Source organism: Leuresthes tenuis, unplaced genomic scaffold (assembly GCF_036924035.1).
Source record: "Leuresthes tenuis unplaced genomic scaffold, fLeuTen1.0.hap1 SCAF_1, whole genome shotgun sequence".
In the NCBI taxonomy this organism is placed as follows: domain Eukaryota; kingdom Metazoa; phylum Chordata; class Actinopteri; order Atheriniformes; family Atherinopsidae; genus Leuresthes; species Leuresthes tenuis.
The window spans coordinates 9,873,148-9,899,164 of record NW_027325355.1 but is presented as its reverse complement, the minus strand read 5'-3'; the positions used below and the strand labels follow the sequence as shown (position 1 = coordinate 9,899,164).

At 45.1% G+C, this 26,017-nt stretch overlaps 1 protein-coding gene, 21 non-coding genes and 26 pseudogenes across 22 annotated transcripts in view; 47 read left to right on the top strand and 1 right to left on the bottom strand.

The window, feature by feature from the left end:
* The window catches only part of LOC140292462 (NLR family CARD domain-containing protein 3-like), a 596,771-nt gene that overhangs the window by 102,521 nt on the left and 468,233 nt on the right, over nt 1-26,017 (bottom strand). The gene's annotated exons all lie outside the window — the stretch shown is intronic.
* On the top strand, nt 119-237 carry LOC140298043 (5S ribosomal RNA). Its single transcript, XR_011913725.1, has one exon. It is a non-coding gene; the product is annotated as a 5S ribosomal RNA (ribosomal RNA).
* Nucleotides 510-628, top strand: LOC140312227 (5S ribosomal RNA). The gene has a single exon (XR_011916950.1). It is a non-coding gene; the product is annotated as a 5S ribosomal RNA (ribosomal RNA).
* Nucleotides 901-1,019, top strand: LOC140298042 (5S ribosomal RNA). Its single transcript, XR_011913724.1, has one exon. It is a non-coding gene; the product is annotated as a 5S ribosomal RNA (ribosomal RNA).
* Nucleotides 1,289-1,407, top strand: LOC140299010 (5S ribosomal RNA; annotated as a pseudogene).
* Nucleotides 1,677-1,795, top strand: LOC140308619 (5S ribosomal RNA; annotated as a pseudogene).
* On the top strand, nt 2,065-2,183 carry LOC140276574 (5S ribosomal RNA; annotated as a pseudogene).
* LOC140276743 (5S ribosomal RNA) lies at nt 2,453-2,571 on the top strand (annotated as a pseudogene).
* Nucleotides 2,841-2,959, top strand: LOC140290299 (5S ribosomal RNA; annotated as a pseudogene).
* Nucleotides 3,229-3,347, top strand: LOC140298999 (5S ribosomal RNA; annotated as a pseudogene).
* LOC140298159 (5S ribosomal RNA) lies at nt 3,617-3,735 on the top strand. The gene has a single exon (XR_011913831.1). It is a non-coding gene; the product is annotated as a 5S ribosomal RNA (ribosomal RNA).
* On the top strand, nt 4,005-4,123 carry LOC140297564 (5S ribosomal RNA). The gene has a single exon (XR_011913288.1). It is a non-coding gene; the product is annotated as a 5S ribosomal RNA (ribosomal RNA).
* LOC140313708 (5S ribosomal RNA) lies at nt 4,393-4,511 on the top strand (annotated as a pseudogene).
* LOC140276797 (5S ribosomal RNA) lies at nt 4,781-4,899 on the top strand (annotated as a pseudogene).
* LOC140293258 (5S ribosomal RNA) lies at nt 5,169-5,287 on the top strand (annotated as a pseudogene).
* On the top strand, nt 5,557-5,675 carry LOC140298146 (5S ribosomal RNA). Its single transcript, XR_011913820.1, has one exon. It is a non-coding gene; the product is annotated as a 5S ribosomal RNA (ribosomal RNA).
* Nucleotides 5,945-6,063, top strand: LOC140298988 (5S ribosomal RNA; annotated as a pseudogene).
* Nucleotides 6,333-6,451, top strand: LOC140298770 (5S ribosomal RNA). The gene has a single exon (XR_011914386.1). It is a non-coding gene; the product is annotated as a 5S ribosomal RNA (ribosomal RNA).
* On the top strand, nt 6,721-6,839 carry LOC140310150 (5S ribosomal RNA; annotated as a pseudogene).
* LOC140276735 (5S ribosomal RNA) lies at nt 7,109-7,227 on the top strand (annotated as a pseudogene).
* On the top strand, nt 7,497-7,615 carry LOC140276790 (5S ribosomal RNA; annotated as a pseudogene).
* LOC140278261 (5S ribosomal RNA) lies at nt 7,885-8,003 on the top strand (annotated as a pseudogene).
* On the top strand, nt 8,273-8,391 carry LOC140298134 (5S ribosomal RNA). The gene has a single exon (XR_011913809.1). It is a non-coding gene; the product is annotated as a 5S ribosomal RNA (ribosomal RNA).
* On the top strand, nt 8,661-8,779 carry LOC140297563 (5S ribosomal RNA). The gene has a single exon (XR_011913287.1). It is a non-coding gene; the product is annotated as a 5S ribosomal RNA (ribosomal RNA).
* LOC140276780 (5S ribosomal RNA) lies at nt 9,049-9,167 on the top strand (annotated as a pseudogene).
* Nucleotides 9,437-9,555, top strand: LOC140291297 (5S ribosomal RNA). The gene has a single exon (XR_011912439.1). It is a non-coding gene; the product is annotated as a 5S ribosomal RNA (ribosomal RNA).
* On the top strand, nt 9,825-9,943 carry LOC140293149 (5S ribosomal RNA; annotated as a pseudogene).
* On the top strand, nt 10,213-10,331 carry LOC140297664 (5S ribosomal RNA). The gene has a single exon (XR_011913379.1). It is a non-coding gene; the product is annotated as a 5S ribosomal RNA (ribosomal RNA).
* LOC140299312 (5S ribosomal RNA) lies at nt 10,604-10,722 on the top strand (annotated as a pseudogene).
* LOC140315118 (5S ribosomal RNA) lies at nt 10,995-11,113 on the top strand. Its single transcript, XR_011917261.1, has one exon. It is a non-coding gene; the product is annotated as a 5S ribosomal RNA (ribosomal RNA).
* LOC140291955 (5S ribosomal RNA) lies at nt 11,383-11,501 on the top strand (annotated as a pseudogene).
* LOC140276773 (5S ribosomal RNA) lies at nt 11,771-11,889 on the top strand (annotated as a pseudogene).
* Nucleotides 12,159-12,277, top strand: LOC140298977 (5S ribosomal RNA; annotated as a pseudogene).
* On the top strand, nt 12,547-12,665 carry LOC140298121 (5S ribosomal RNA). The gene has a single exon (XR_011913797.1). It is a non-coding gene; the product is annotated as a 5S ribosomal RNA (ribosomal RNA).
* LOC140297562 (5S ribosomal RNA) lies at nt 12,935-13,053 on the top strand. The gene has a single exon (XR_011913286.1). It is a non-coding gene; the product is annotated as a 5S ribosomal RNA (ribosomal RNA).
* LOC140313702 (5S ribosomal RNA) lies at nt 13,323-13,441 on the top strand (annotated as a pseudogene).
* On the top strand, nt 13,711-13,829 carry LOC140276769 (5S ribosomal RNA; annotated as a pseudogene).
* LOC140291285 (5S ribosomal RNA) lies at nt 14,099-14,217 on the top strand. The gene has a single exon (XR_011912438.1). It is a non-coding gene; the product is annotated as a 5S ribosomal RNA (ribosomal RNA).
* LOC140290230 (5S ribosomal RNA) lies at nt 14,487-14,605 on the top strand (annotated as a pseudogene).
* Nucleotides 14,875-14,993, top strand: LOC140297663 (5S ribosomal RNA). The gene has a single exon (XR_011913378.1). It is a non-coding gene; the product is annotated as a 5S ribosomal RNA (ribosomal RNA).
* LOC140298751 (5S ribosomal RNA) lies at nt 15,266-15,384 on the top strand. The gene has a single exon (XR_011914369.1). It is a non-coding gene; the product is annotated as a 5S ribosomal RNA (ribosomal RNA).
* Nucleotides 15,657-15,775, top strand: LOC140289259 (5S ribosomal RNA). The gene has a single exon (XR_011912238.1). It is a non-coding gene; the product is annotated as a 5S ribosomal RNA (ribosomal RNA).
* LOC140312167 (5S ribosomal RNA) lies at nt 16,048-16,166 on the top strand. Its single transcript, XR_011916946.1, has one exon. It is a non-coding gene; the product is annotated as a 5S ribosomal RNA (ribosomal RNA).
* LOC140296941 (5S ribosomal RNA) lies at nt 16,439-16,557 on the top strand (annotated as a pseudogene).
* LOC140299311 (5S ribosomal RNA) lies at nt 16,827-16,945 on the top strand (annotated as a pseudogene).
* Nucleotides 17,215-17,333, top strand: LOC140300088 (5S ribosomal RNA). The gene has a single exon (XR_011914797.1). It is a non-coding gene; the product is annotated as a 5S ribosomal RNA (ribosomal RNA).
* LOC140288414 (5S ribosomal RNA) lies at nt 17,603-17,711 on the top strand (annotated as a pseudogene).
* On the top strand, nt 17,981-18,099 carry LOC140298701 (5S ribosomal RNA). The gene has a single exon (XR_011914323.1). It is a non-coding gene; the product is annotated as a 5S ribosomal RNA (ribosomal RNA).

Below are 26,017 nucleotides of genomic sequence, written 5' to 3'. Positions count from 1 at the left end.
ACATCAGGGATGAAGATGTGCCCACTACAAGTTAGCCTTTCTCGGCAATTATCTGGTTACATCGAGGAACTGTATGATTCCAGTACCTATATAATGCACATTTGTGACTGACATTGTTGCTTACGGCCACACCACCCTGAATATGCCCGACCTCGTCTGATCTCGGAAGCCAAGCAGGATTGGGCCTGGTTAGTACTTGGACGGGAGACCGCTTGGGAATACCAGGTGCTGTAAGCTTTTTCTCTTCTCTCTACCACCTGCATGTCTTTTGTTGCAACGTCTGATCACCCTGTGACACATGAGGAAGTTGGTCATCTTCAGCTGCTGCTGCTGCATTGTTGGCAGACAAGAAGTGATCTGAGAGTCTCAATTTCAACTACAGATAATAATCACATCAGGGATGAAGATGTGCCCACTACAAGTTAGCCTTTCTCGGCAATTATCTGGTTACATCGAGGAACCGTATGATTCCAGTACCTATATAATGCACATTGTTCACAGATATTGTTGCTTACGGCCACACCACCCTGAATATGCCCGACCTCGTCTGATCTCGGAAGCCAAGCAGGGTTGGGCCTGGTTAGTACTTGGATGGGAGACTGCTTGGGAATACCAGGTGCTGTAAGCTTTTTCTTTTCTCTCTACCACCTGCATGTCTTTTGTTGCAACGTCTGATCACCCTGTGACACACGAGGAAGTTGGTAATCTTCAGCTGCTGCTGCTGCATTGTTGGCAGACACGAAGTGATCTGAGATTCTCAGTTTCAACTGCAGATAATAATCACGTCAGGGAAGAAGATGTGCCAACTACAAGTTATTCTTTCTCGGCAATTATCTGGTTACATCGAGGAACTGTATGATTCCAGTACCTATATAATGCACATTTGTCACAGACATTGTTGCTTACGGCCACACCACCCTGAATATGCCCGACCTCGTCTGATCTCGGAAGCCAAGCAGGATTGGGCCTGGTTAGTACTTGGACGGGAGACCGCTTGGGAATACCAGGTGCTGTAAGCTTTTTCTCTTCTCTCTACCACCTGCATGTCTTTTGTTGAGACGTCTGATCACCCTGTGACACATGAGGAAGTTGGTCATCTTCAGCTGCTGCTGCTTTGTTGGCAGACACGAAGTGATCTGAGATTCTCAGTTTCAACTGCAGATAATAATCACGTCAGGGAAGAAGATGTGCCCACTACAAGTTAGCCTTTCTCTGCAATTATCTGGTTACATAGAGGAACCGTATGATTCCAGTACCTATATAATGCACATTGTTCACAGATATTGTTGCTTACGGCCATACCACCCTGAATATACCCGACCTCGTCTGATCCAGGAAGCCAAGCAGGGTTGGGCCTGGTTAGTATTTGAATGGGAGACCGCTTGGGAATACCAGGTGCTGTAAGCTTTTTCTCTTCTCTCTACCACCTGCATGTCTTTTGTTGCAACGTCTGATCACCCTGTGACACATGAGGAAGTTGGTCATCTTCAGCTGCTGCTGCTTTGTTGGCAGACACGAAGTGATCTGAGATTCTAAGTTTCAACTGCAGATAATAATCACATCAGGGATGAAGATGTGCCCACTACAAGTTAGCCTTTCTCGGCAATTATCTGGTTACATCGAGGAACTGTATGATTCCAGTACCTATATAATGCACATTTGTCACAGACATTGTTGCTTACGGCCACACCACCCTGAACATGCCCGGCCTCGTCTGATCTCGGAAGCCAAGCAGGGTTGTGCCTGGTTAGTACTTGGATGGGAGACCGCTTGGGGATACCAGGTGCTGTAAGCTTTTTCTCTTCTCTCTACCACCTGCATGTCTTTTGTTGAGACGTCTGATCACCCTGTGACACATGAGGAAGTTGGTCATCTTCAGCTGCTGCTGCTTTGTTGGCAGACACGAAGTGATCTGAGATTCTCAGTTTCAACTACAGATAATAATCACATCAGGGATGAAGATGTGCCCACTACAAGTTAGCCTTTCTCGGCAATTATCTGGTTACATCAAGGAACAGTATGATTCCAGTACCTATATAATGCACATTTGTGACAGACATTGTTGCTTACGGCCACACTACCCTGAATATGCCCGACCTCGTCTTATCTCGGAAGCCAAGCAGGGTTGGGCCTGGTTAGTACTTGGACGGGAGACCGCTTGGGAATACCAGGTGCTGTAAACTTTATCTCTTCTCTCTACCACCTGCATGTCTTTTGTTGAGACGTCTGATCACCCTGTGACACATGAGGAAGTTGGTCAACTTCAGCTGCTGCCGCTTTGTTGGCAGACACGAAGTGATCTGAGATTCTCAGTTTCAACTGCAGGTAATAATCACATCAGGGATGAAGATGTGCCCACTACATATCAGCCTTTCTCGGCAATTATCTGGTTACATAGAGTAACCGTATGATTCCAGTACCTATATAATGCACATTGTTCACAGATACTGTTGCTTACGGCCACACCACCCTGAATATACCCGACCTCGTCTGATCCAGGAAGCCAAGCAGGGTTGGGCCTGGTTAGTACTTGAATGGGAGACTACTTGGGAATACCAGGTGTTGTAAGCTTTTTCTCTTCTCTCTACCACCTGCATGTCTTTTGTTGCAACGTCTGATCACCTTGTGACACATGAGGAAGTTGGTCATCTTCAGCTGCTGCTGCTTTGTTGGCAGACACGAAGTGGTCTGAGAGTCTCAGTTTCAACTGCAGGTAATAATCACATCAGGGAAGAAGATGTGCCCACTACAAGTTAGCCTTTCTCTGCAATTATCTGGTTACATAGAGGAACCGTATGATTCCAGTACCTATATAATGCACATTGTTCACAGATATTGTTGCTTACGGCCACACCACCCTGAATATACCCGACCTCGTCTGATTCAGGAAGCCAAGCAGGGTTGGGCCTGGTTAGTACTTGGATGGGAGACAGCTTGGGAATACCAGGTGCTGTAAGCTTTTTCTCTTCTCTCTACCACCTGCATGTCTTTTGTTGCAACGTCTGATCACCCTGTGACACATGAGGAAGTTGGTCATCTTCAGCTGCTGCTGCTTTGTTGGCAGACACGAAGTGATCTGAGAGTCTCAGTTTCAACTACAGATAATAATCACATCAGAGATGAAGATATGCCCACTACATATCAGCCTTTCTCGGCAATTATCTGGTTACATCGAGGAACCGTATGATTCCAGTACCTATATAATGCACATTGTTCACAGATATTGTTGCTTACGGCCATACCACCCTGAATATACCCGACCTCGTCTGATCCAGGAAGCCAAGCAGGGTTGGGCCTGGTTAGTATTTGAATGGGAGACCGCTTGGGAATACCAGGTGCTGTAAGCTTTTTCTCTTCTCTCTACCACCTGCATGTCTTTTGTTGCAACGTCTGATCACCCTGTGACACATGAGGAAGTTGGTCATCTTCAGCTGCTGCTGCTTTGTTGGCAGACACGAAGTGATCTGAGATTCTAAGTTTCAACTGCAGATAATAATCACATCAGGGATGAAGATGTGCCCACTACAAGTTAGCCTTTCTCGGCAATTATCTGGTTACATCGAGGAACCGTATGATTCCAGTACCTATATAATGCACATTTGTCACAGACATTGTTGCTTACGGCCACACCACCCTGAACATGCCCGACCTCGTCTGATCTCGGAAGCCAAGCAGGGTTGGGCCTGGTTAGTACTTGGATGGGAGACCGCTTGGGAATACCAGGTGCTGTAAGCTTTTTCTCTTCTCTCTACCACCTGCATGTCTTTTGTTGAGACGTCTGATCACCCTGTGACACATGAGGAAGTTGGTCATCTTCAGCTGCTGCTGCTTTGTTGGCAGACACGAAGTGATCTGAGATTCTCAGTTTCAACTACAGATAATAATCACATCAGGGATGAAGATGTGCCCACTACAAGTTAGCCTTTCTCGGCAATTATCTGGTTACATCGAGGAACAGTATGATTCCAGTACCTATATAATGCACATTTGTGACAGACATTGTTGCTTACGGCCACACCACCCTGAATATGCCCGACCTCGTCTGATCTCGGAAGCCAAGCAGGGTTGGGCCTGGTTAGTACTTGGACGGGAGACCGCTTGGGAATACCAGGTGCTGTAAACTTTTTCTCTTCTCTCTACCACCTGCATGTCTTTTGTTGAGACGTCTGATCACCCTGTGACACATGAGGAAGTTGGTCATCTTCAGCTGCTGCCGCTTTGTTGGCAGACACGAAGTGATCTGAGATTCTCAGTTTCAACTGCAGGTAATAATCACATCAGGGATGAAGATGTGCCCACTACATATCAGCCTTTCTCGGCAATTATCTGGTTACATAGAGTAACCGTATGATTCCAGTACCTATATAATGCACATTGTTCACAGATATTGTTGCTTACGGCCACACCACCCTGAATATACCCGACCTCGTCTGATCCAGGAAGCCAAGCAGGGTTGGGCCTGGTTAGTACTTGAATGGGAGACTACTTGGGAATACCAGGTGCTGTAAGCTATTTCTCTTCTCTCTACCACCTGCATGTCTTTTGTTGCAACGTCTGATCACCTTGTGACACATGAGGAAGTTGGTCATCTTCAGCTGCTGCTGCTTTGTTGGCAGACACGAAGTGATCTGAGAGTCTCAGTTTCAACTGCAGGTAATATTCACATCAGGGAAGAAGATGTGCCCACTACAAGTTAGCCTTTCTCTGCAATTATCTGGTTACATAGAGGAACCGTATGATTCCAGTACCTATATAATGCACATTGTTCACAGATATTGTTGCTTACGGCCACACCACCCTGAATATACCCGACCTCGTCTGATCCAGGAAGCCAAGCAGGGTTGGGCCTGGTTAGTACTTGGATGGGAGACAGCTTGGGAATACCAGGTGCTGTAAGCTTTTTCTCTTCTCTCTACCACCTGCATGTCTTTTGTTGCAACGTCTGATCACCCTGTGACACATGAGGAAGTTGGTCATCTTCAGCTGCTGCTGCTTTGTTGGCAGACACGAAGTGATCTGAGATTCTCAGTTTCAACTGCAGATAATAATCACATCAGGGAAGAAGATTTGCCCACTACATATCAGCCTTTCTCTGCAATTATCTGGTTACAGAGAGTAACCGTATGATTCCAGTACCTATATAATGCACATTGTTCACAGATATTGTTGCTTACGGCCACACCACCCTGAATATACCCAACATCGTCTGATCCAGGAAGCCAATCAGGGTTGGGCCTGGTTAGTACTTGGACGGGAGACCGCTTGGGAATACCAGGTGCTGTAAGCTTTTTCTCTTCTCTCTACCACCTGCATGTCTTTTGTTGAGACGTCTGATCACCCTGTGACACATGAGGAAGTTGGTCATCTTCAGCTGCTGCTGCTTTGTTGGCAGACACGAAGTGATCTGAGATTCTCAGTTTCAACTGCAGATAATAATCACGTCAGGGAAGAAGATGTGCCAACTACAAGTTAGCCTTTCTCGGCAATTATCTGGTTACATCGAGGAACTGTATGATTCCAGTACCTATATAATGCACATTTGTCACAGATGTTGTTGCTTACGGCCACACCACCCTGAACATGCCCGACCTCGTCTGATCTCGGAAGCCAAGCAGGGTTGGGCCTGGTTAGTACTTGGATGGGAGACCGCTTGGGAATACCAGGTGCTGTAAGCTTTTTCTCTTCTCTCTACCACCTGCATGTCTTTTGTTGAGACGTCTGATCACCCTGTGACACATGAGGAAGTTGGTCATCTTCAGCTGCTGCTGCTTTGTTGGCAGACACGAAGTGATCTGAGATTCTCAGTTTCAACTGCAGATAATAATCACGTCAGGGAAGAAGATGTGCCCACTACAAGTTAGCCTTTCTCTGCAATTATCTGGTTACATAGAGGAACCGTATGATTCCAGTACCTATATAATGCACATTGTTCACAGATATTGTTGCTTACGGCCATACCACCCTGAATATACCCGACCTCGTCTGATCCAGGAAGCCAAGCAGGGTTGGGCCTGGTTAGTATTTGAATGGGAGACCGCTTGGGAATACCAGGTGCTGTAAGCTTTTTCTCTTCTCTCTACCACCTGCATGTCTTTTGTTGCAACGTCTGATCACCCTGTGACACATGAGGAAGTTGGTCATCTTCAGCTGCTGCTGCTTTGTTGGCAGACACGAAGTGATCTGAGATTCTAAGTTTCAACTGCAGATAATAATCACATCAGGGATGAAGATGTGCCCACTACAAGTTAGCCTTTCTCGGCAATTATCTGGTTACATCGAGGAACTGTATGATTCCAGTACCTATATAATGCACATTTGTCACAGACATTGTTGCTTACGGCCACACCACCCTGAACATGCCCGGCCTCGTCTGATCTCGGAAGCCAAGCAGGGTTGTGCCTGGTTAGTACTTGGATGGGAGACCGCTTGGGAATACCAGGTGCTGTAAGCTTTTTCTCTTCTCTCTACCACCTGCATGTCTTTTGTTGAGACGTCTGATCACCCTGTGACACATGAGGAAGTTGGTCATCTTCAGCTGCTGCTGCTTTGTTGGCAGACACGAAGTGATCTGAGATTCTCAGTTTCAACTACAGATAATAATCACATCAGGGATGAAGATGTGCCCACTATAAGTTAGCCTTTCTCGGCAATTATCTGGTTACATCGAGGAACAGTATGATTCCAGTACCTATATAATGCACATTTGTGACAGACATTGTTGCTTACGGCCACACCACCCTGAATATGCCCGACCTCGTCTTATCTCGGAAGCCAAGCAGGGTTGGGCCTGGTTAGTACTTGGACGGGAGACCGCTTGGGAATACCAGGTGCTGTAAACTTTATCTCTTCTCTCTACCACCTGCATGTCTTTTGTTGAGACGTCTGATCACCCTGTGACACATGAGGAAGTTGGTCAACTTCAGCTGCTGCCGCTTTGTTGGCAGACACGAAGTGATCTGAGATTCTCAGTTTCAACTGCAGGTAATAATCACATCAGGGATGAAGATGTGCCCACTACATATCAGCCTTTCTCGGCAATTATCTGGTTACATAGAGTAACCGTATGATTCCAGTACCTATATAATGCACATTGTTCACAGATATTGTTGCTTACGGCCACACCACCCTGAATATACCCGACCTCGTCTGATCCAGGAAGCCAAGCAGGGTTGGGCCTGGTTAGTACTTGAATGGGAGACTACTTGGGAATACCAGGTGTTGTAAGCTTTTTCTCTTCTCTCTACCACCTGCATGTCTTTTGTTGCAACGTCTGATCACCTTGTGACACATGAGGAAGTTGGTCATCTTCAGCTGCTGCTGCTTTGTTGGCAGACACGAAGTGGTCTGAGAGTCTCAGTTTCAACTGCAGGTAATAATCACATCAGGGAAGAAGATGTGCCCACTACAAGTTAGCCTTTCTCTGCAATTATCTGGTTACATAGAGGAACCGTATGATTCCAGTACCTATATAATGCACATTGTTCACAGATATTGTTGCTTACGGCCACACCACCCTGAATATACCCGACCTCGTCTGATCCAGGAAGCCAAGCAGGGTTGGGCCTGGTTAGTACTTGGATGGGAGACAGCTTGGGAATACCAGGTGCTGTAAGCTTTTTCTCTTCTCTCTACCACCTGCATGTCTTTTGTTGCAACGTCTGATCACCCTGTGACACATGAGGAAGTTGGTCATCTTCAGCTGCTGCTGCTTTGTTGGCAGACACGAAGTGATCTGAGAGTCTCAGTTTCAACTACAGATAATAATCACATCAGGGATGAAGATATGCCCACTACATATCAGCCTTTCTCGGCAATTATCTGGTTACATCGAGGAACCGTATGATTCCAGTACCTATATAATGCACATTGTTCACAGATATTGTTGCTTACGGCCATACCACCCTGAATATACCCGACCTCGTCTGATCCAGGAAGCCAAGCAGGGTTGGGCCTGGTTAGTGTTTGAATGGGAGACCGCTTGGGAATACCAGGTGCTGTAAGCTTTTTCTCTTCTCTCTACCACCTGCATGTCTTTTGTTGCAACGTCTGATCACCCTGTGACACATGAGGAAGTTGGTCATCTTCAGCTGCTGCTGCTTTGTTGGCAGACACGAAGTGATCTGAGATTCTAAGTTTCAACTGCAGATAATAATCACATCAGGGATGAAGATGTGCCCACTACAAGTTAGCCTTTCTCTGCAATTATCTGGTTACATCGAGGAACCGTATGATTCCAGTACCTATATAATGCACATTTGTCACAGACATTGTTGCTTACGGCCACACCACCCTGAACATGCCCGACCTCGTCTGATCTCGGAAGCCAAGCAGGGTTGGGCCTGGTTAGTACTTGGATGGGAGACCGCTTGGGAATACCAGGTGCTGTAAGCTTTTTCTCTTCTCTCTACCACCTGCATGTCTTTTGTTGAGACGTCTGATCACCCTGTGACACATGAGGAAGTTGGTCATCTTCAGCTGCTGCTGCTTTGTTGGCAGACACGAAGTGATCTGAGATTCTCAGTTTCAACTACAGATAATAATCACATCAGGGATGAAGATGTGCCCACTACAAGTTAGCCTTTCTCGGCAATTATCTGGTTACATCGAGGAACAGTATGATTCCAGTACCTATATAATGCACATTTGTGACAGACATTGTTGCTTACGGCCACACCACCCTGAATATGCCCGACCTCGTCTGATCTCGGAAGCCAAGCAGGGTTGGGCCTGGTTAGTACTTGGACGGGAGACCGCTTGGGAATACCAGGTGCTGTAAACTTTTTCTCTTCTCTCTACCACCTGCATGTCTTTTGTTGAGACGTCTGATCACCCTGTGACACATGAGGAAGTTGGTCATCTTCAGCTGCTGCCGCTTTGTTGGCAGACACGAAGTGATCTGAGATTCTCAGTTTCAACTGCAGGTAATAATCACATCAGGGATGAAGATGTGCCCACTACATATCAGCCTTTCTCGGCAATTATCTGGTTACATAGAGTAACCGTATGATTCCAGTACCTATATAATGCACATTGTTCACAGATATTGTTGCTTACGGCCACACCACCCTGAATATACCCGACCTCGTCTGATCCAGGAAGCCAAGCAGGGTTGGGCCTGGTTAGTACTTGGATGGGAGACAGCTTGGGAATACCAGGTGCTGTAAGCTTTTTCTCTTCTCTCTACCACCTGCATGTCTTTTGTTGCAACGTCTGATCACCCTGTGACACATGAGGAAGTTGGTCATCTTCAGCTGCTGCTGCTTTGTTGGCAGACACGAAGTGATCTGAGAGTCTCAGTTTCAACTACAGATAATAATCACATCAGGGATGAAGATATGCCCACTACATATCAGCCTTTCTCGGCAATTATCTGGTTACATCGAGGAACAGTATGATTCCAGTACCTATATAATGCATATTTGTGACAGACATTGTTGCTTATGGCCACACCACCCTGAATATGCCCGACCTCGTCTGATCTCGGAAGCCAAGCAGGGTTGGGCCTGGTTAGTACTTGGATGGGAGACTGCTTGGGAATACCAGGTGCTGTAAGCTTTTTCTCTTCTCTCTACCACCTGCATGTCTTTTGTTGCAACGTCTGATCACCCTGTGACACATGAGGAAGTTGGTCATCTTCAGCTGCTGCTGCTTTGTTGGCAGACACGAAGTGATCTGAGATTCTCAGTTTCAACTGCAGATAATAATCACATCAGGGAAGAAGATTTGCCCACTACATATCAGCCTTTCTCTGCAATTATCTGGTTACAGAGAGTAACCGTATGATTCCAGTACCTATATAATGCACATTGTTCACAGATATTGTTGCTTACGGCCACACCACCCTGAATATACCCAACATCGTCTGATCCAGGAAGCCAATCAGGGTTGGGCCTGGTTAGTACTTGGATGGGAGACTGCTTGGGAATACCAGGTGCTGTAAGCTTTTTCTCTTCTCTCTACCACCTGCATGTCTTTTGTTGAGACGTCTGATCACCCTGTGACACATGAGGAAGTTGGTCATCTTCAGCTGCTGCTGCTTTGTTGGCAGACACGAAGTGATCTGAGATTCTCAGTTTCAACTGCAGGTAATAATCACATCAGGGATTAAGATGTGCCCACTACATATCAGCCTTTCTCGGCAATTATCTGGTTACATAGAGTAACCGTATGATTCCAGTACCTATATAATGCACATTGTTCACAGGTATTGTTGCTTACGGCCACACCACCCTGAATATGCCCGACCTCGTCTGATCTTGGAAGCCAAGCAGGGTTGGGCCTGGTTAGTACTTGGATGGGAGACTGCTTGGGAATACCAGGTGCTGTAAGCTTTATCTCTTCTCTCTACCACCTGCATGTCTTTAGTTGCAACGTCTGATCACCCTGTGACACATGAGGAAGTTGGTCATCTTCAGCTGCTGCTGCTGCATTGTTGGCAGACAAGAAGTGATCTGAGAGTCTCAGTTTCAACTACAGATAATAATCACATCAGGGATGAAGATGTGCCCACTACAAGTTAGCCTTTCTCGAAAATTATCTGGTTACATCGAGGAACCGTATGATTCCAGTACCTATATAATGCACATTTGTGAACTACATTGTTGCTTACGGCCACACCACCCTGAATATGCCCGACCTCGTCTGATCTAGGAAGCCAAGCAGGGTTGGGCCTGGTTAGTACTTGGACGGGAGACCGCTTGGGAATACCAGGTGCTGTAAGCTTTTTCTCTTCTCTCTACCACCTGCATGTCTTTTGTTGAGACGTCTGATCACCCTGTGACACATGAGGAAGTTGGTCATCTTCAGCTGCTGCTGCTGCTTTGTTGGCAGACACGAAGTGATCTGAGATTCTCAGTTTCCACTGCAGATAATAATCACGTCAGGGAAGAAGATGTGCCCACTACAAGTTAGCCTTTCTCTGCAATTATCTGGTTACATCGAGGAACTGTATGATTCCAGTACCTATATAATGCACATTTGTGAACGACATTGTTGCTTACGGCCACACCACCCTGAATATGCCCGACCTCGTCTGATCTCGGAAGCCAAGCAGGGTTGGGCCTGGTTAGTACTTGGACGGGAGACCGCTTGGGAATACCAGGTGCTGTAAGCTTTTTCTCTTCTCTCTACCACCTGCATGTCTTTTGTTGAGACGTCTGATCACCCTGTGACACATGAGGAAGTTGGTCAACTTCAGCTGCTGCCGCTTTGTTGGCAGACACGAAGTGATCTGAGATTCTCAGTTTCAACTGCAGGTAATAATCACATCAGGGATGAAGATGTGCCCACTACATATCAGCCTTTCTCGGCAATTATCTGGTTACATAGAGTAACCGTATGATTCCAGTACGTATATAATGCACATTGTTCACAGATATTGTTGCTTACGGCCACACCACCCTGAATATGCCCGACCTCGTCTGATCCAGGATGCCAAGCAGGGTTGGGCCTGGTTAGTACTTGAATGGGAGACTACTTGGGAATACCAGGTGTTGTAAGCTTTTTCTCTTCTCTCTACCACCTGCATGTCTTTTGTTGCAACGTCTGATCACCTTGTGACACATGAGGAAGTTGGTCATCTTCAGCTGCTGCTGCTTTGTTGGCAGACACGAAGTGGTCTGAGAGTCTCAGTTTCAACTGCAGGTAATAATCACATCAGGGAAGAAGATGTGCCCACTACAAGTTAGCCTTTCTCTGCAATTATCTGGTTACATAGAGGAACCGTATGATTCCAGTACCTATATAATGCACATTGTTCACAGATATTGTTGCTTACGGCCACACCACCCTGAATATACCCGACCTCGTCTGATCCAGGAAGCCAAGCAGGGTTGGGCCTGGTTAGTACTTGGATGGGAGACAGCTTGGGAATACCAGGTGCTGTAAGCTTTTTCTCTTCTCTCTACCACCTGCATGTCTTTTGTTGCAACGTCTGATCACCCTGTGACACATGAGGAAGTTGGTCATCTTCAGCTGCTGCTGCTTTGTTGGCAGACACGAAGTGATCTGAGAGTCTCAGTTTCAACTACAGATAATAATCACATCAGGGATGAAGATATGCCCACTACATATCAGCCTTTCTCGGCAATTATCTGGTTACATCGAGGAACCGTATGATTCCAGTACCTATATAATGCACATTGTTCACAGATATTGTTGCTTACGGCCATACCACCCTGAATATACCCGACCTCGTCTGATCCAGGAAGCCAAGCAGGGTTGGGCCTGGTTAGTATTTGAATGGGAGACCGCTTGGGAATACCAGGTGCTGTAAGCTTTTTCTCTTCTCTCTACCACCTGCATGTCTTTTGTTGCAACGTCTGATCACCCTGTGACACATGAGGAAGTTGGTCATCTTCAGCTGCTGCTGCTTTGTTGGCAGACACGAAGTGATCTGAGATTCTAAGTTTCAACTGCAGATAATAATCACATCAGGGATGAAGATGTGCCCACTACAAGTTAGCCTTTCTCGGCAATTATCTGGTTACATCGAGGAACCGTATGATTCCAGTACCTATATAATGCACATTTGTCACAGACATTGTTGCTTACGGCCACACCACCCTGAACATGCCCGACCTCGTCTGATCTCGGAAGCCAAGCAGGGTTGGGCCTGGTTAGTACTTGGATGGGAGACCGCTTGGGAATACCAGGTGCTGTAAGCTTTTTCTCTTCTCTCTACCACCTGCATGTCTTTTGTTGAGACGTCTGATCACCCTGTGACACATGAGGAAGTTGGTCATCTTCAGCTGCTGCTGCTTTGTTGGCAGACACGAAGTGATCTGAGATTCTCAGTTTCAACTACAGATAATAATCACATCAGGGATGAAGATGTGCCCACTACAAGTTAGCCTTTCTCGGCAATTATCTGGTTACATCGAGGAACAGTATGATTCCAGTACCTATATAATGCACATTTGTGACAGACATTGTTGCTTACGGCCACACCACCCTGAATATGCCCGACCTCGTCTGATCTCGGAAGCCAAGCAGGGTTGGGCCTGGTTAGTACTTGGACGGGAGACCGCTTGGGAATACCAGGTGCTGTAAACTTTTTCTCTTCTCTCTACCACCTGCATGTCTTTTGTTGAGACGTCTGATCACCCTGTGACACATGAGGAAGTTGGTCATTTTCAGCTGCTGCCGCTTTGTTGGCAGACACGAAGTGATCTGAGATTCTCAGTTTCAACTGCAGGTAATAATCACATCAGGGATGAAGATGTGCCCACTACATATCAGCCTTTCTCGGCAATTATCTGGTTACATAGAGTAACCGTATGATTCCAGTACCTATATAATGCACATTGTTCACAGATATTGTTGCTTACGGCCACACCACCCTGAATATACCCGACCTCGTCTGATCCAGGAAGCCAAGCAGGGTTGGGCCTGGTTAGTACTTGAATGGGAGACTACTTGGGAATACCAGGTGCTGTAAGCTATTTCTCTTCTCTCTACCACCTGCATGTCTTTTGTTGCAACGTCTGATCACCTTGTGACACATGAGGAAGTTGGTCATCTTCAGCTGCTGCTGCTTTGTTGGCAGACACGAAGTGATCTGAGACTCTCAGTTTCAACTACAGATAATAATCACATCAGGGATGAAGATATGCCCACTACATATCAGCCTTTCTCGGCAATTATCTGGTTACATCGAGGAACAGTATGATTCCAGTACCTATATAATGCACATTGTTCACAGATATTGTTGCTTACGGCCACACCACCCTGAATATACCCGACCTCGTCTGATCCAGGAAGCCAAGCAGGGTTGGGCCTGGTTAGTACTTGGATGGGAGACAGCTTGGGAATACCAGGTGCTGTAAGCTTTTTCTCTTCTCTCTACCACCTGCATGTCTTTTGTTGCAACGTCTGATCACCCTGTGACACATGAGGAAGTTGGTCATCTTCAGCTGCTGCTGCTTTGTTGGCAGACACGAAGTGATCTGAGAGTCTCAGTTTCAACTACAGATAATAATCACATCAGGGATGAAGATATGCCCACTACATATCAGCCTTTCTCGGCAATTATCTGGTTACATCGAGGAACAGTATGATTCCAGTACCTATATAATGCATATTTGTGACAGACATTGTTGCTTATGGCCACACCACCCTGAATATGCCCGACCTCGTCTGATCTCGGAAGCCAAGCAGGGTTGGGCCTGGTTAGTACTTGGATGGGAGACTGCTTGGGAATACCAGGTGCTGTAAGCTTTTTCTCTTCTCTCTACCACCTGCATGTCTTTTGTTGCAACGTCTGATCACCCTGTGACACATGAGGAAGTTGGTCATCTTCAGCTGCTGCTGCTTTGTTGGCAGACACGAAGTGATCTGAGATTCTCAGTTTCAACTGCAGATAATAATCACATCAGGGAAGAAGATTTGCCCACTACATATCAGCCTTTCTCTGCAATTATCTGGTTACAGAGAGTAACCGTATGATTCCAGTACCTATATAATGCACATTGTTCACAGATATTGTTGCTTACGGCCACACCACCCTGAATATACCCAACATCGTCTGATCCAGGAAGCCAATCAGGGTTGGGCCTGGTTAGTACTTGGATGGGAGACCGCTTGGGAATACCAGGTGCTGTAAGCTTTTTCTCTTCTCTCTACCACCTGCATGTCTTTTGTTGAGACGTCTGATCACCCTGTGACACATGAGGAAGTTGGTCATCTTCAGCTGCTGCTGCTTTGTTGGCAGACACGAAGTGATCTGAGATTCTCAGTTTCAACTGCAGGTAATAATCACATCAGGGATTAAGATGTGCCCACTACATATCAGCCTTTCTCGGCAATTATCTGGTTACATAGAGTAACCGTATGATTCCAGTACCTATATAATGCACATTGTTCACAGGTATTGTTGCTTACGGCCACACCACCCTGAATATGCCCGACCTCGTCTGATCTTGGAAGCCAAGCAGGGTTGGGCCTGGTTAGTACTTGGATGGGAGACTGCTTGGGAATACCAGGTGCTGTAAGCTTTATCTCTTCTCTATACCACCTGCATGTCTTTTGTTGCAACATCTGATAACCCTTTGACACATGAGGAAGTTGGTCATCTTCAGCTGCTGCTGCTCCATTGTTGGCAGACAAGAAGTGATCTGAGAGTCTCAGTTTCAACTACAGATAATAATCACGTCAGGGAAGAAGATGTGCCCACTACAAGTTAGCCTTTCTCTGCAATTATCTGGTTACATAGAGGAACTGTATGATTCCAGTACCTATATAATGCACATTTGTCACTAACATTGTTGCTTACGGCCACAACACCCTGAATATGCCCGACCTCGTCTGATCTCGGAAGCCAAGCAGGGTTGGGCCTGGTTAGTACTTGGATGGGAGACTGCTTGGGAATACCAGGTGCTGTAAGCTTTATCTCTTCTCTATACCACCTGCATGTCTTTTGTTGCAACATCTGATAACCCTTTGACACATGAGGAAGTTGGTCATCTTCAGCTGCTGCTGCTCCATTGTTGGCAGACAAGAAGTGATCTGAGAGTCTCAGTTTCAACTACAGATAATAATCACGTCAGGGAAGAAGATGTGCCCACTACAAGTTAGCCTTTCTCTGCAATTATCTGGTTACATAGAGGAACTGTATGATTCCAGTACCTATATAATGCACATTTGTCACAGACATTGTTGCTTACGGCCACACCACCCTGAAAATACCCGACCTCGTCTGTTCTCGGAAGCCAAGCAGGGTTGGACCTGGTTAGTACTTGGATGGGAGACTGCTTGGGAATTCCAGGTGCTGTAAGCTTTTTCTCTTCTCTCTACCACCTGCATGTCTTTTGTTGCAACGTCTGATCACCCTGTGACACATGAGGAAGTTGGTCATCTTCAGCTGCTGCTGCTGCTTTGTTGGCAGACACGAAGTGATCTGAGATTCTCAGTTTCAACTGCAGGTAATAATCACATCAGGGAAGAAGATGTGCCCACTACATATCAGCCTTTCTCGGCAATTATCTGGTTACATAGAGTAACCGTATGATTCCAGTACCTATATAATGCACATTGTTCACAGATATTGTTGCTTACGGCCACACCACCCTGAATATGCCCGACCTCGTCTGATCTCGGAAGCCAAGCAGGGTTGGGCCTGGTTAGTACTTGGATGGGAGACTGCTTGGGAATACCAGGTGCTGTAAGCTTTATCTCTTCTCTCTACCACCTGCATGTCTTTAGTTGCAACGTCTGATCACCCTGTGACACATGAGGAAGTTGGTCATCTTCAGCTGCTGCTGCTGCATTGTTGGCAGACAAGAAGTGATCTGAGAGTCTCAGTTTCAACTACAGATAATAATCACATCAGGGATGAAGATGTGCCCACTACAAGTTAGCCTTTCTCGAAAATTATCTGGTTACATCGAGGAACTGTATGATTCCAGTACCTATATAATGCACATTTGTGAACTACATTGTTGCTTACGGCCACACCACCCTGAATATGCCCGACCTCGTCTGATCTAGGAAGCCAAGCAGGGTTGGACCTGGTTAGTACTTGGACGGGAGACCGCTTGGGAATACCAGGTGCTGTAAGCTTTTTCTCTTCTCTCTACCACCTGCATGTCTTTTGTTGAGACGTCTGATCACCCTGTGACACATGAGGAAGTTGGTCATCTTCAGCTGCTGCTGCTTTGTTGGCAGACACGAAGTGATCTGAGATTCTCAGTTTCAACTGCAGATAATAATCACGTCAGGGAAGAAGATGTGCCCACTACAAGTTAGCCTTTCTCTGCAATTATCTGGTTACATCGAGGAACTGTATGATTCCAGTACCTATATAATGCACATTTGTGAACGACATTGTTGCTTACGGCCACACCACCCTGAATATGCCCGACCTCGTCTGATCTAGGAAGCCAAGCAGGGTTGGGCCTGGTTAGTACTTGGACGGGAGACCGCTTGGGAATACCAGGTGCTGTAAGCTTTTTCTCTTCTCTCTACCACCTGCATGTCTTTTGTTGAGACGTCTGATCACCCTGTGACACATGAGGAAGTTGGTCATCTTCAGCTGCTGCTGCTTTGTTGGCAGACATGAAGTGATCTGAGATTCTCAGTTTCAACTGCAAATAATAATCACATCAGGGATGAAGATGTGCCCACTACATATCAGCCTTTCTCGGCAATTATCTGGTTACATCGAGGAACAGTATGATTCCAGTACCTATATAATGCACATTTGTCACAGACATTGTTGCTTACGGCCACACCACCCTGAAAATACCCGACCTCGTCTGTTCTCGGAAGCCAAGCAGGGTTGGGCCTGGTTAGTACTTGGATGGGAGACTGCTTGGGAATACCAGGTGCTGTAAGCTTTTTCTCTTCTCTCTACCACCTGCATGTCTTTTGTTGAGACGTCTGATCACCCTGTGACACATGAGGAAGTTGGTCATCTTCAGCTGCTGCTGCTTTGTTGGCAGACACGAAGTGATCTGAGATTCTCAGTTTCAACTGCAGGTAATAATCACATCAGGGATTAAGATGTGCCCACTACATATCAGCCTTTCTCGGCAATTATCTGGTTACATAGAGTAACCGTATGATTCCAGTACCTATATAATGCACATTGTTCACAGGTATTGTTGCTTACGGCCACACCACCCTGAAAATATCTGATCTCGGAAGCCAAGCAGGGTTGGGCCTGGTTAGTACTTGGATGGGAGACTGCTTGGGAATACCAGGTGCTGTAAGCTTTTTCTCTTCTCTCTACCACCTGCATGTCTTTTGTTGAGACGTCTGATCACCCTGTGACACATGAGGAAGTTGGTCATCTTCAGCTGCTGCTGCTTTGTTGGCAGACACAAAGTGATCTGAGATTCTCAGTTTCAACTGCAGATAATAATCACATCAGGGATGAAGATGTGCCCACTACATATCAGCCTTTCTCTGCAATTACCTGGTTACATCGAGGAACAGTATGATTCCAGTACCTATATAATGCACATTTGTCACAGACATTGCTGCTTACGGCCACACCACCCTGAGTATGCCCGACCTCGTCTGATCTAGGAAGCCAAGCAGGGTTGGGCCTGGTTAGTACTTGGATGGGAGACCGCTTGGGAATACCAGGTGCTGTAAGCTTTTTCTCTTCTCTCTACCACCTGCATGTCTTTTGTTGCAACTGTGGAGTAAGTTTACCAGGCCCCAAAAGTTATAGAATAAAAAGGCATGCTGTTGAAAAATTAAGGCATGCTGTCAACAGTTAAGGCAGGCTGACGAAGGCGTGCTGTCGAAAATTAAGGCATGCTGTCGACAATTAAGGCATGCTGACGAAGGATAATATATGGAAAAGTACCAATGTTTAGCTCTGTGTAAGGACGAGTCAGGCGTTAGGGTCATGGAAAGTACCTAAGGTCAGTGTCGAGTCACGCATCAATGCAAACATTATAAAACAGGAAAAATGGATGTAGAGGGGAAGTCAGGAGTAGGGGGAAGGACTATTGCATGAATAATGGTTTTAAAAAAAAGACTAACTGATTAAAACCTAACGGTGGAAGATTGGGGAAAACACGCCATACGAAAGGAGGGGCCCGGGGAGGAGCGTCCACAGGCCCAACTTGTATAAAAGACGGGACTTTCAGAAGAGTTTTCAGACTTAGCCCGGGCTACTTCTCATGTATGGTCGAATTGTAACTCTGCAATAAAACCATCATTGGACCGCGAACCAGCTGAATCTGTCTCATCTTTGACATTCCGTGACTTCTCATCTTTAACTACTGAGTATAGCACATTAGGTAATTTGGACTCCACAAAAGTCACAACAATTGGCGAGCCAGCTTTCCAGGAGTAAGTGACGACACCGGAAGGCCACAGGCGCTGGTTGGAGGCCAGGAACCCCAAAAGGGCCCACATATCCACCAAGAACAGGTGAGATACCAATTCCTTTTATTTTTTCCAAATTTATGGGGATCCAGCCTCCACCTAAGCTCCAGTGGTCAGAAGGTATTACTTCACTATCCTAAAACAACCTAGTAACATTGAATGTGCATACGAGCAGAAGTAACAGCTGGTGATCGGTCCACGTATGAATGATTGTGTGAAAATATGACAAGTGTGGGATGGATAAGCTCCAACAATGGATATTTAACCTATTAATTTGTCTATGGGCTGTTATGTCACTTACAGGTCTTGGAGTTGTAAGTTATGTGCTGGTGAGGTATATGAAGGGTGAAGAAGGTTAAATCAGACAGCCTCACTGACTGTCTGATCAAGAAGGTCGCAGTAAGTCAGTAAAGAAAGCAACAAGAAGACGAGTGGAAATTGTAGGATAATCGTGTTTTTGTCTATGTTTTTGATGAAATAATTATATTGGTGACTAAGATGCTAAGGTAAAGCATAAGGATAAAAGTACCGCCTGTGGAGACGTCAACCACCGTGCCTTCTCGAGGGGTGGTCCAAGGCAGGGAAAAAACTGTAGAAAACAGTAAAGTACAGCGAGTACAAAAAAGTAACTTGCATTTAACAAAATGATTGATGTTTTCCAAAAAAGTGTTGTAAAATGTACCTATGTTATTGTTAATGTGTAATTAATTAGCAAAGTTAAAGTATAATTGGAATAGTTGCTAAAAGTGCAAACTATGCATAGATGAAAGGTGTCAATGTTGTAAGAATAGTGCATAAGCATAAATAAATAAGATATGGTCGCTAGAAACGTCGCGGTGTAACGGATTGACACACGATAGGTGATATTATCTCTAAAAAGTTCCAATTAAGCATAAAGCAGTGAAAATAATTATTAGTAGAATAACGAAGTTGTAACAAAAATTGGGAAATACCAAAGTGCAGATATCAGCTCTGCATTGAGTAGAGCAGGGGCAGTGGGAAAGAAAGCAGGTGTAAGAAAATAGGTGATAGAAGGAAAAGTTAATAAGTAACCACACTACCCCGGAGATTGCTGTGAACTGCCATAAAACATGGGAGCCAACAAAAGTAAGCAGAAAAATGAGATAACGCCTGCAAAACTAGTCATTGTCACCCATCCAACAAACGGGCGCAAAATTATCCGATGTATGAAAAGTTGGCACAGGATAACATCTGGTAAAAATCGATGGCCTCTCGAAGGCAGCTTTGATCCAAAATGTTGTGATGAGGTGGAGGAAGAGTTGAGAAATAAAGACAAAAAGTACGATGTAACACACATGAAGAAAAAACAGAAGAATGCTGAGCAGAGAGACATCCTGCAGTATTTCAGAGTAGAAGCCAGCAGAAACCCCATGATAAATAAAAACACAGGCCCCAGACCACCACCTTACAACCCTGGTAGAGCGGGACAATTTGTGCAGCTAGAGCAGAACAGAGCAGGAGGAATAATTACAGGAACAATAAAGATTATAGTAAATGAGGAAGAGGAGGAAGAAGAAGTTAGGCCACCCAGACACAGGAAGGCAGGTGCCTCATCATCATCTCGTCACCACTCAGAAAGTAGACTACGCAGGGAGAGGGAGACAAGTGAATCATCATCTCATCAGTATGCAGATGAGGGAACACATAAGAAATCAACACACAAGACGCAGAGGGAGGTAGATGTAGAGGCAGAACCTAGGAAAACAGGATCGGGGAAGGATAGTGGCAACTGGAAAAAGAAAACAATATTGGAAGAAGAAAAAGACCAAGCAATGATTGACCGACTAATGACAGAGAGTCAACAGGGTGCGACCGGGCCAATACCGGAAAGGTCAGAAGAACAGGAAAAGGAAGAGGGATCAGAACTTTCGATTGGCAAAGGTGAGGCCAGAGACTCACGGGATGAAGGCGAAGGGTCAGACATACCAGCAGACGATGAAGATGAAGACGAGGAATACGAACAGGAACGTGAGAACCTGAAAAGTCAGCAGGCGTGCGGCAAAGAATGTTCACCACCCCCACGCTCTAAGACCACAGAGACAACTTATGATCTTGACTTACTGATGGAGACAGGAAACAAAAGTGAGAGGATGGAGTTGCGCAAGCGAAGACAGCAGCAGACCTCACAGCGACAACCCCCCTCTGGAATGCACCCACTGCTGGCCAAAGGACCCAATAAAAGCTTCAGGTATGTGCCATGGTCATTTATGGATATGATGACACTTGCAAGTAAACTAACTCCTTTAACAGACGGAGCTGACAAATGGATCGAGAAGCTTGAAGAACTCACTGGAGGACTTAAGCTGGCGGGTGGCGACATCAAGGCCCTGCTGATAAAGACAGCAGGACAGGCAGCCGCCACAGAAGTATTCAGGATGGCTGGATGTATCAGGTTGTCTACCACACACAAATATGATGCGATAACTTTCGACCTGATACGACCGCAAGTGTGGCGGGCCCTACGAGAGAAGTACCCTTCACGCATGGATCCAGCTAAATTGGAGAAAGAATGTTTGAAGGATAGTGACAGACCTTCACAGTTCCTGCATAACTATCAGAGAATGTGGAAGGCGGAGACAGGAAGTGAGTGGGACAGTAATGAGTCAACAAAAGCTCTGTTTATGTTGTATGTGAAAAACGCCATGCCAAAAGAAGTACAAGATAAGTTGAATGCAGTGGTGGGGTTGATGAAAATGGACTGGCCAGTTTTTTCTGAGCATATAATACACTATGTGAAGGCACACAGGGCTGAGAAACAGGCCCTGGACGATCAGAGTAAGATGCTGGCTACTAAACTGACTCAGCTACAAATAGGTGAATTGGCAAAGCAGAAGAAGGAGAGGGAGAGACCAAAGCCTCAAGCAGCAGTAAGTGTGGCCGCTCCAGTGGAAGGAGGACCAACAGAAGGAGGGGTAATGCAGGCACCCGTCATTACACCCACCATGTCATCACCTCATGTTCAACCAACATCTGCTGTGCCTAATGTATATCCCACAGCTCCACCTGCAGGTCAATTCCAGAATCAGCAGATCCCTCCAATCCATGTGCACCTCAACCAAGCGGGAGGCATCCAGCAGCCTGCAGCAGGAAGAGGACGTGGTGGCCCTCCCATGCGAGGTAGATGGAGGAGGCCCCAAGGACCGTCTGGGGGACCCCCACCCGGGCAATATCAACCACAGCCACAGGTAGCCTCAACGGCACCCTCATTCCAATCAAGACTGCAGTGCTGGGGGTGCGGACAGACGGGACACATGCAGAGGAACTGCCCGATCAACCCATGGCCAGAGCCCCAACAACCGGGTTCAGGACCCCCAAGCACTGGAACAGGTGCTAATCCTCAGAACAATGGACCATGGATGGGTCCAGCAGCACATTGGCAATAGGGAGGCCCAGAGAAACCTGAAGGGGAGGTGATTTTACCAATTTTAACACAACGCCCACATGCTGAACCCACAATAGATGTAACTGTATATAACCAGCATCACCAGTTCATGATAGACACAGGAGCCACATACTCCTGTATAGGAAAAGACGGAGCCAGCCTTCCCCTCTCAGCTTCGAAGATTCGAACAGTAGGTTTCTCTGGGAAAACACAAATAATACCAATGACTGAACCGGTTCCGTTGAAAATAGGAGAAAAGACAATCTATTCTTCTCTTTTATATTCAGCAGATACACCAATTAATCTCCTGGGAAGAGATGTGTTGTGTAAGCTTAATGCAAAAATCAAATGTACTCCTGATGGCATCTATTTTGAGGTGACAGATGACCAGTCGGATAAATATGATAACATGTCTGTTCCTATGATGCCACTAACAACTCCTACAGGATCTCCACAGATGCCAACTAACAACCCAGAGGCCCAAGTTTTCTGGATGAAGCTGACAACACCGGACACTTTTCTTCGTCATGAATGGGAAGCATGGAGACCACTGGTAATGAATCACTATTGTCCCATTTTGACTGCAGAATATATGGGGATGGGCTGCTTATTGGCAAATTCTATTTTCACCAGATACAGAACAAATCACTGGAAAAGAGGATGCTGTTGTTAACCAAAATAATTTTGGATTAAAGTATTTTCTGTGTAAATAAAAAAGGAAGGAGGCAATGTACTCCTGAAGTATCTGTGGAATAAGAACAGCTGGTGATAAGATATAAAATAAGCTATAAAGACAGGGGATACAGATTCTGTCAGGCTGAGAAATGGAAGCTCCAGTCAAACGTAAAACAGATTAATCATCAACATATTTACTAGAGTATTCAAAAGTCATAAAATAAAACACTCGCTCCTCTAATATGCAGTTGTGTTAATAGAAATTTGCACGTTTCCCTGCTGAACCTCTACATAAGTACAAGAGTAACAAAGGATGATCTGAAATATCTGCTGAATAACACAGTAAAAGTAGGTTACTTTTTTGCAGTGGATCCAAGACTAAATGTATTTAATACTGTGTACAGTTATGCATTTGTTGATATTTAATCTGGAATGAACTCATAATAGATTATCTGGCGCGGTTGTAAACTTCTTACAGCGTGTTATTGGACACCGCTTCTTCACAGTATTCGTGTAACCGACGTCAGGACACATCAAAACATTGTTAAAAGATCATAAAACGGATTTTGTTGGGAAATAGTTTAGGCTACAGTACGATTGTTTTGGTGTTTCAGCGGGTGTTCTCAGCTCTTTGAAATGAATAATAGTGCTCTACGCTGGCTACAGACAAATCGAAGCATGTATTGTGCTGCAAATAATGAGAAACTTAGAAAAACCTCACTGATAACAGCAACCATCAAACAATAACTTAAGTGACCTGAATACTGTTATTTTCTTATAACGTGGGTGATATCAAGCATAGCAAGGAGCAGCGAGGTGTAAAAACTTTCTATAAGGCTCTGGTAAGGAGGAGCTAGCTGTACTGAGCGAGCACGCTCTAATTTAATATAGATATAAGATATCATTTCTATCTTAGACACCGGTGTAGACAGGAACGCGCATCAGTTCAGAGGAAGTGAGCGTCTACTTGTCGATATAATACTGTGCAATAGAAATGTCCTGTAGCCCAAGCGAAGAGGCTACGGAAAAAGAACAGCGCAGATAAAAAAAAAAGTAACCCGATGTTTCCATAATTGTAATGTAAAAATGTATTCTTATATGCATTGTATTGAGGGCTTCTCCTGCCGAAAAGTGACTGCACCCTATAACTCTTTATTGCAAGTTGTGATATTGACCAAATTCACTGTACATGCATCTGGCAAACACAAAGAATGTTATGCAGAATGTAAAGGCAAACCGTTACAGTTACAGTTCTATATTTACTGCATTACTGTATTCATAATTAAACTAGTACACGCTATCCAAAAGGTCACTGAAGGAAATGTAATCAAGTAAATGTAACTCGTTATTACCCTCCTCTGATAGCACTTACTGATTTCTCATTCTGTGTTATATGATTGCCATCTAATATGACGTTAAAACTTTCTTTCTTTTATGCATTTATTTCTAATCTTCATAAAATCATTGAAACTGGGGTATTGAAATATAATTTTATTTATAAGTCAAAGCGGTGTAAAATCACATTGCAACGATAACAACAACAACAACAATAAAAGTGGCAAGATAAAGCATCTACCTACTAGCCTACATTAAGGAAATATTAGGTTACTTTTTATCTATGCTGTTCTTTTTCAGTAGCATTTCTATTGCACAGTAAAAAAAAAACAAAAAAACATTTCTCTTGGTGCTGCGCTTGCCAGCTGACCCGAATAGACCTACGCTCACTTCCTCTGAACTGATTCGGGTGCAGTCGTTTTTCGGCACTACACCGGAACTGATCTCTCCTTGGGTCAGAACTGTTTCTTCTCAGTTTAGTTTCCCTTTACATCCTGTTGTTGCTCAGCTGATTTTCTCCGTGTGAAGCTCCATCTGAAGGTCATTTCAGCTGTTTTTAATGTGTGACTCGTTAACATCAGCTGTGGGCAGCTCAGTTCCAGCAGAAATCTGCGCTCCAAACTTCACGGCACCGGACTCACAGCTGGAACCGTGAAGTCGGGACGAAGGAGGCAGCTGTTCGGCCTGTCCGTCATGTTGTCACTTCTGGTGTCAGTAAGTCCTGAACGAAGCTGTTCAAGGTTAAACTTTGTATAAATGTCGGCCTAAAATAGTTAGACTGCTCAGATCGCAGTCGGTTCTTTTTTTAGAATAGGCCTGTTGGTATCTATCATAGGTGTGTGCGTTTTAGCTGTGTGAGGAGGGGAGAGTTCTAAGCTGAGAGAGCAGGACGGTTTAATGAATTCCCCTGTTGGTTTGGCTGTTGCAGTGACTCTTGAAGAGGGTGGTTTGGTGAATTCTTGGGTTTCATTTTGCGGTGTCGTGGTGATAGATGTTTGAAATAGTAACTGTCCTGTGGAGGTGGAAGTTTTTTTTTTGTTTATTTATTTATTTTTTGATTGATGAGTGATTATTTAAGGCTCTGACTCTGAGACAAAGATCCTTCTCTATACCGAAACTCAAACATTTCTTACAGTCCAATAGTGGCAGCATAAGCAGTTACATAGCAGTAAAAAAAATGATTCTGATTAAATGAGCATAAAGGATAACACTGATTCTGTTACTAATACAGGCAACAATAAAGGCTGTGGAAGTAGTTAGAAAAATGACTCAGATTGAAGCGGTGGCAGAGGCTGATCACGGGCAGATGGAAGAAAGGCAAGGCAAGTTTATTTGTAAAGCACAATTCAACGACAAGGTGATTCAAAGTGCTTTACAGAGACATTAAAACAGAAAAAATAAAAAGCATAATTTAAAATTTAAGCAAGAGAAAGAAATAAGAACAATAGATAAAATCTGAAAAAATGATATATATGAAAGATAAAATAATAGTTAAAATATGATTCCGTTTTGAAACTCAAGCTTATTCAAATGCAGCTGAAAATAGATGTGTCTTCAACCTGGACTTAAATACACTGAGTGTTTCAGCTGATCTGAGGCTTTCTGGGAGTTTGTTCCAGATATGTGGAGCATAGAAGCTGAATGCAGCTTCTCCATGTCTGGTTCTGACTCTGGGAACTGATAAAAAACCGGATCCAGATGACCTGAGGGGTATGGAAGGTTCATAGTGGGTCAGGAGGTCACTGATGTATTTTGGTCCTTGAC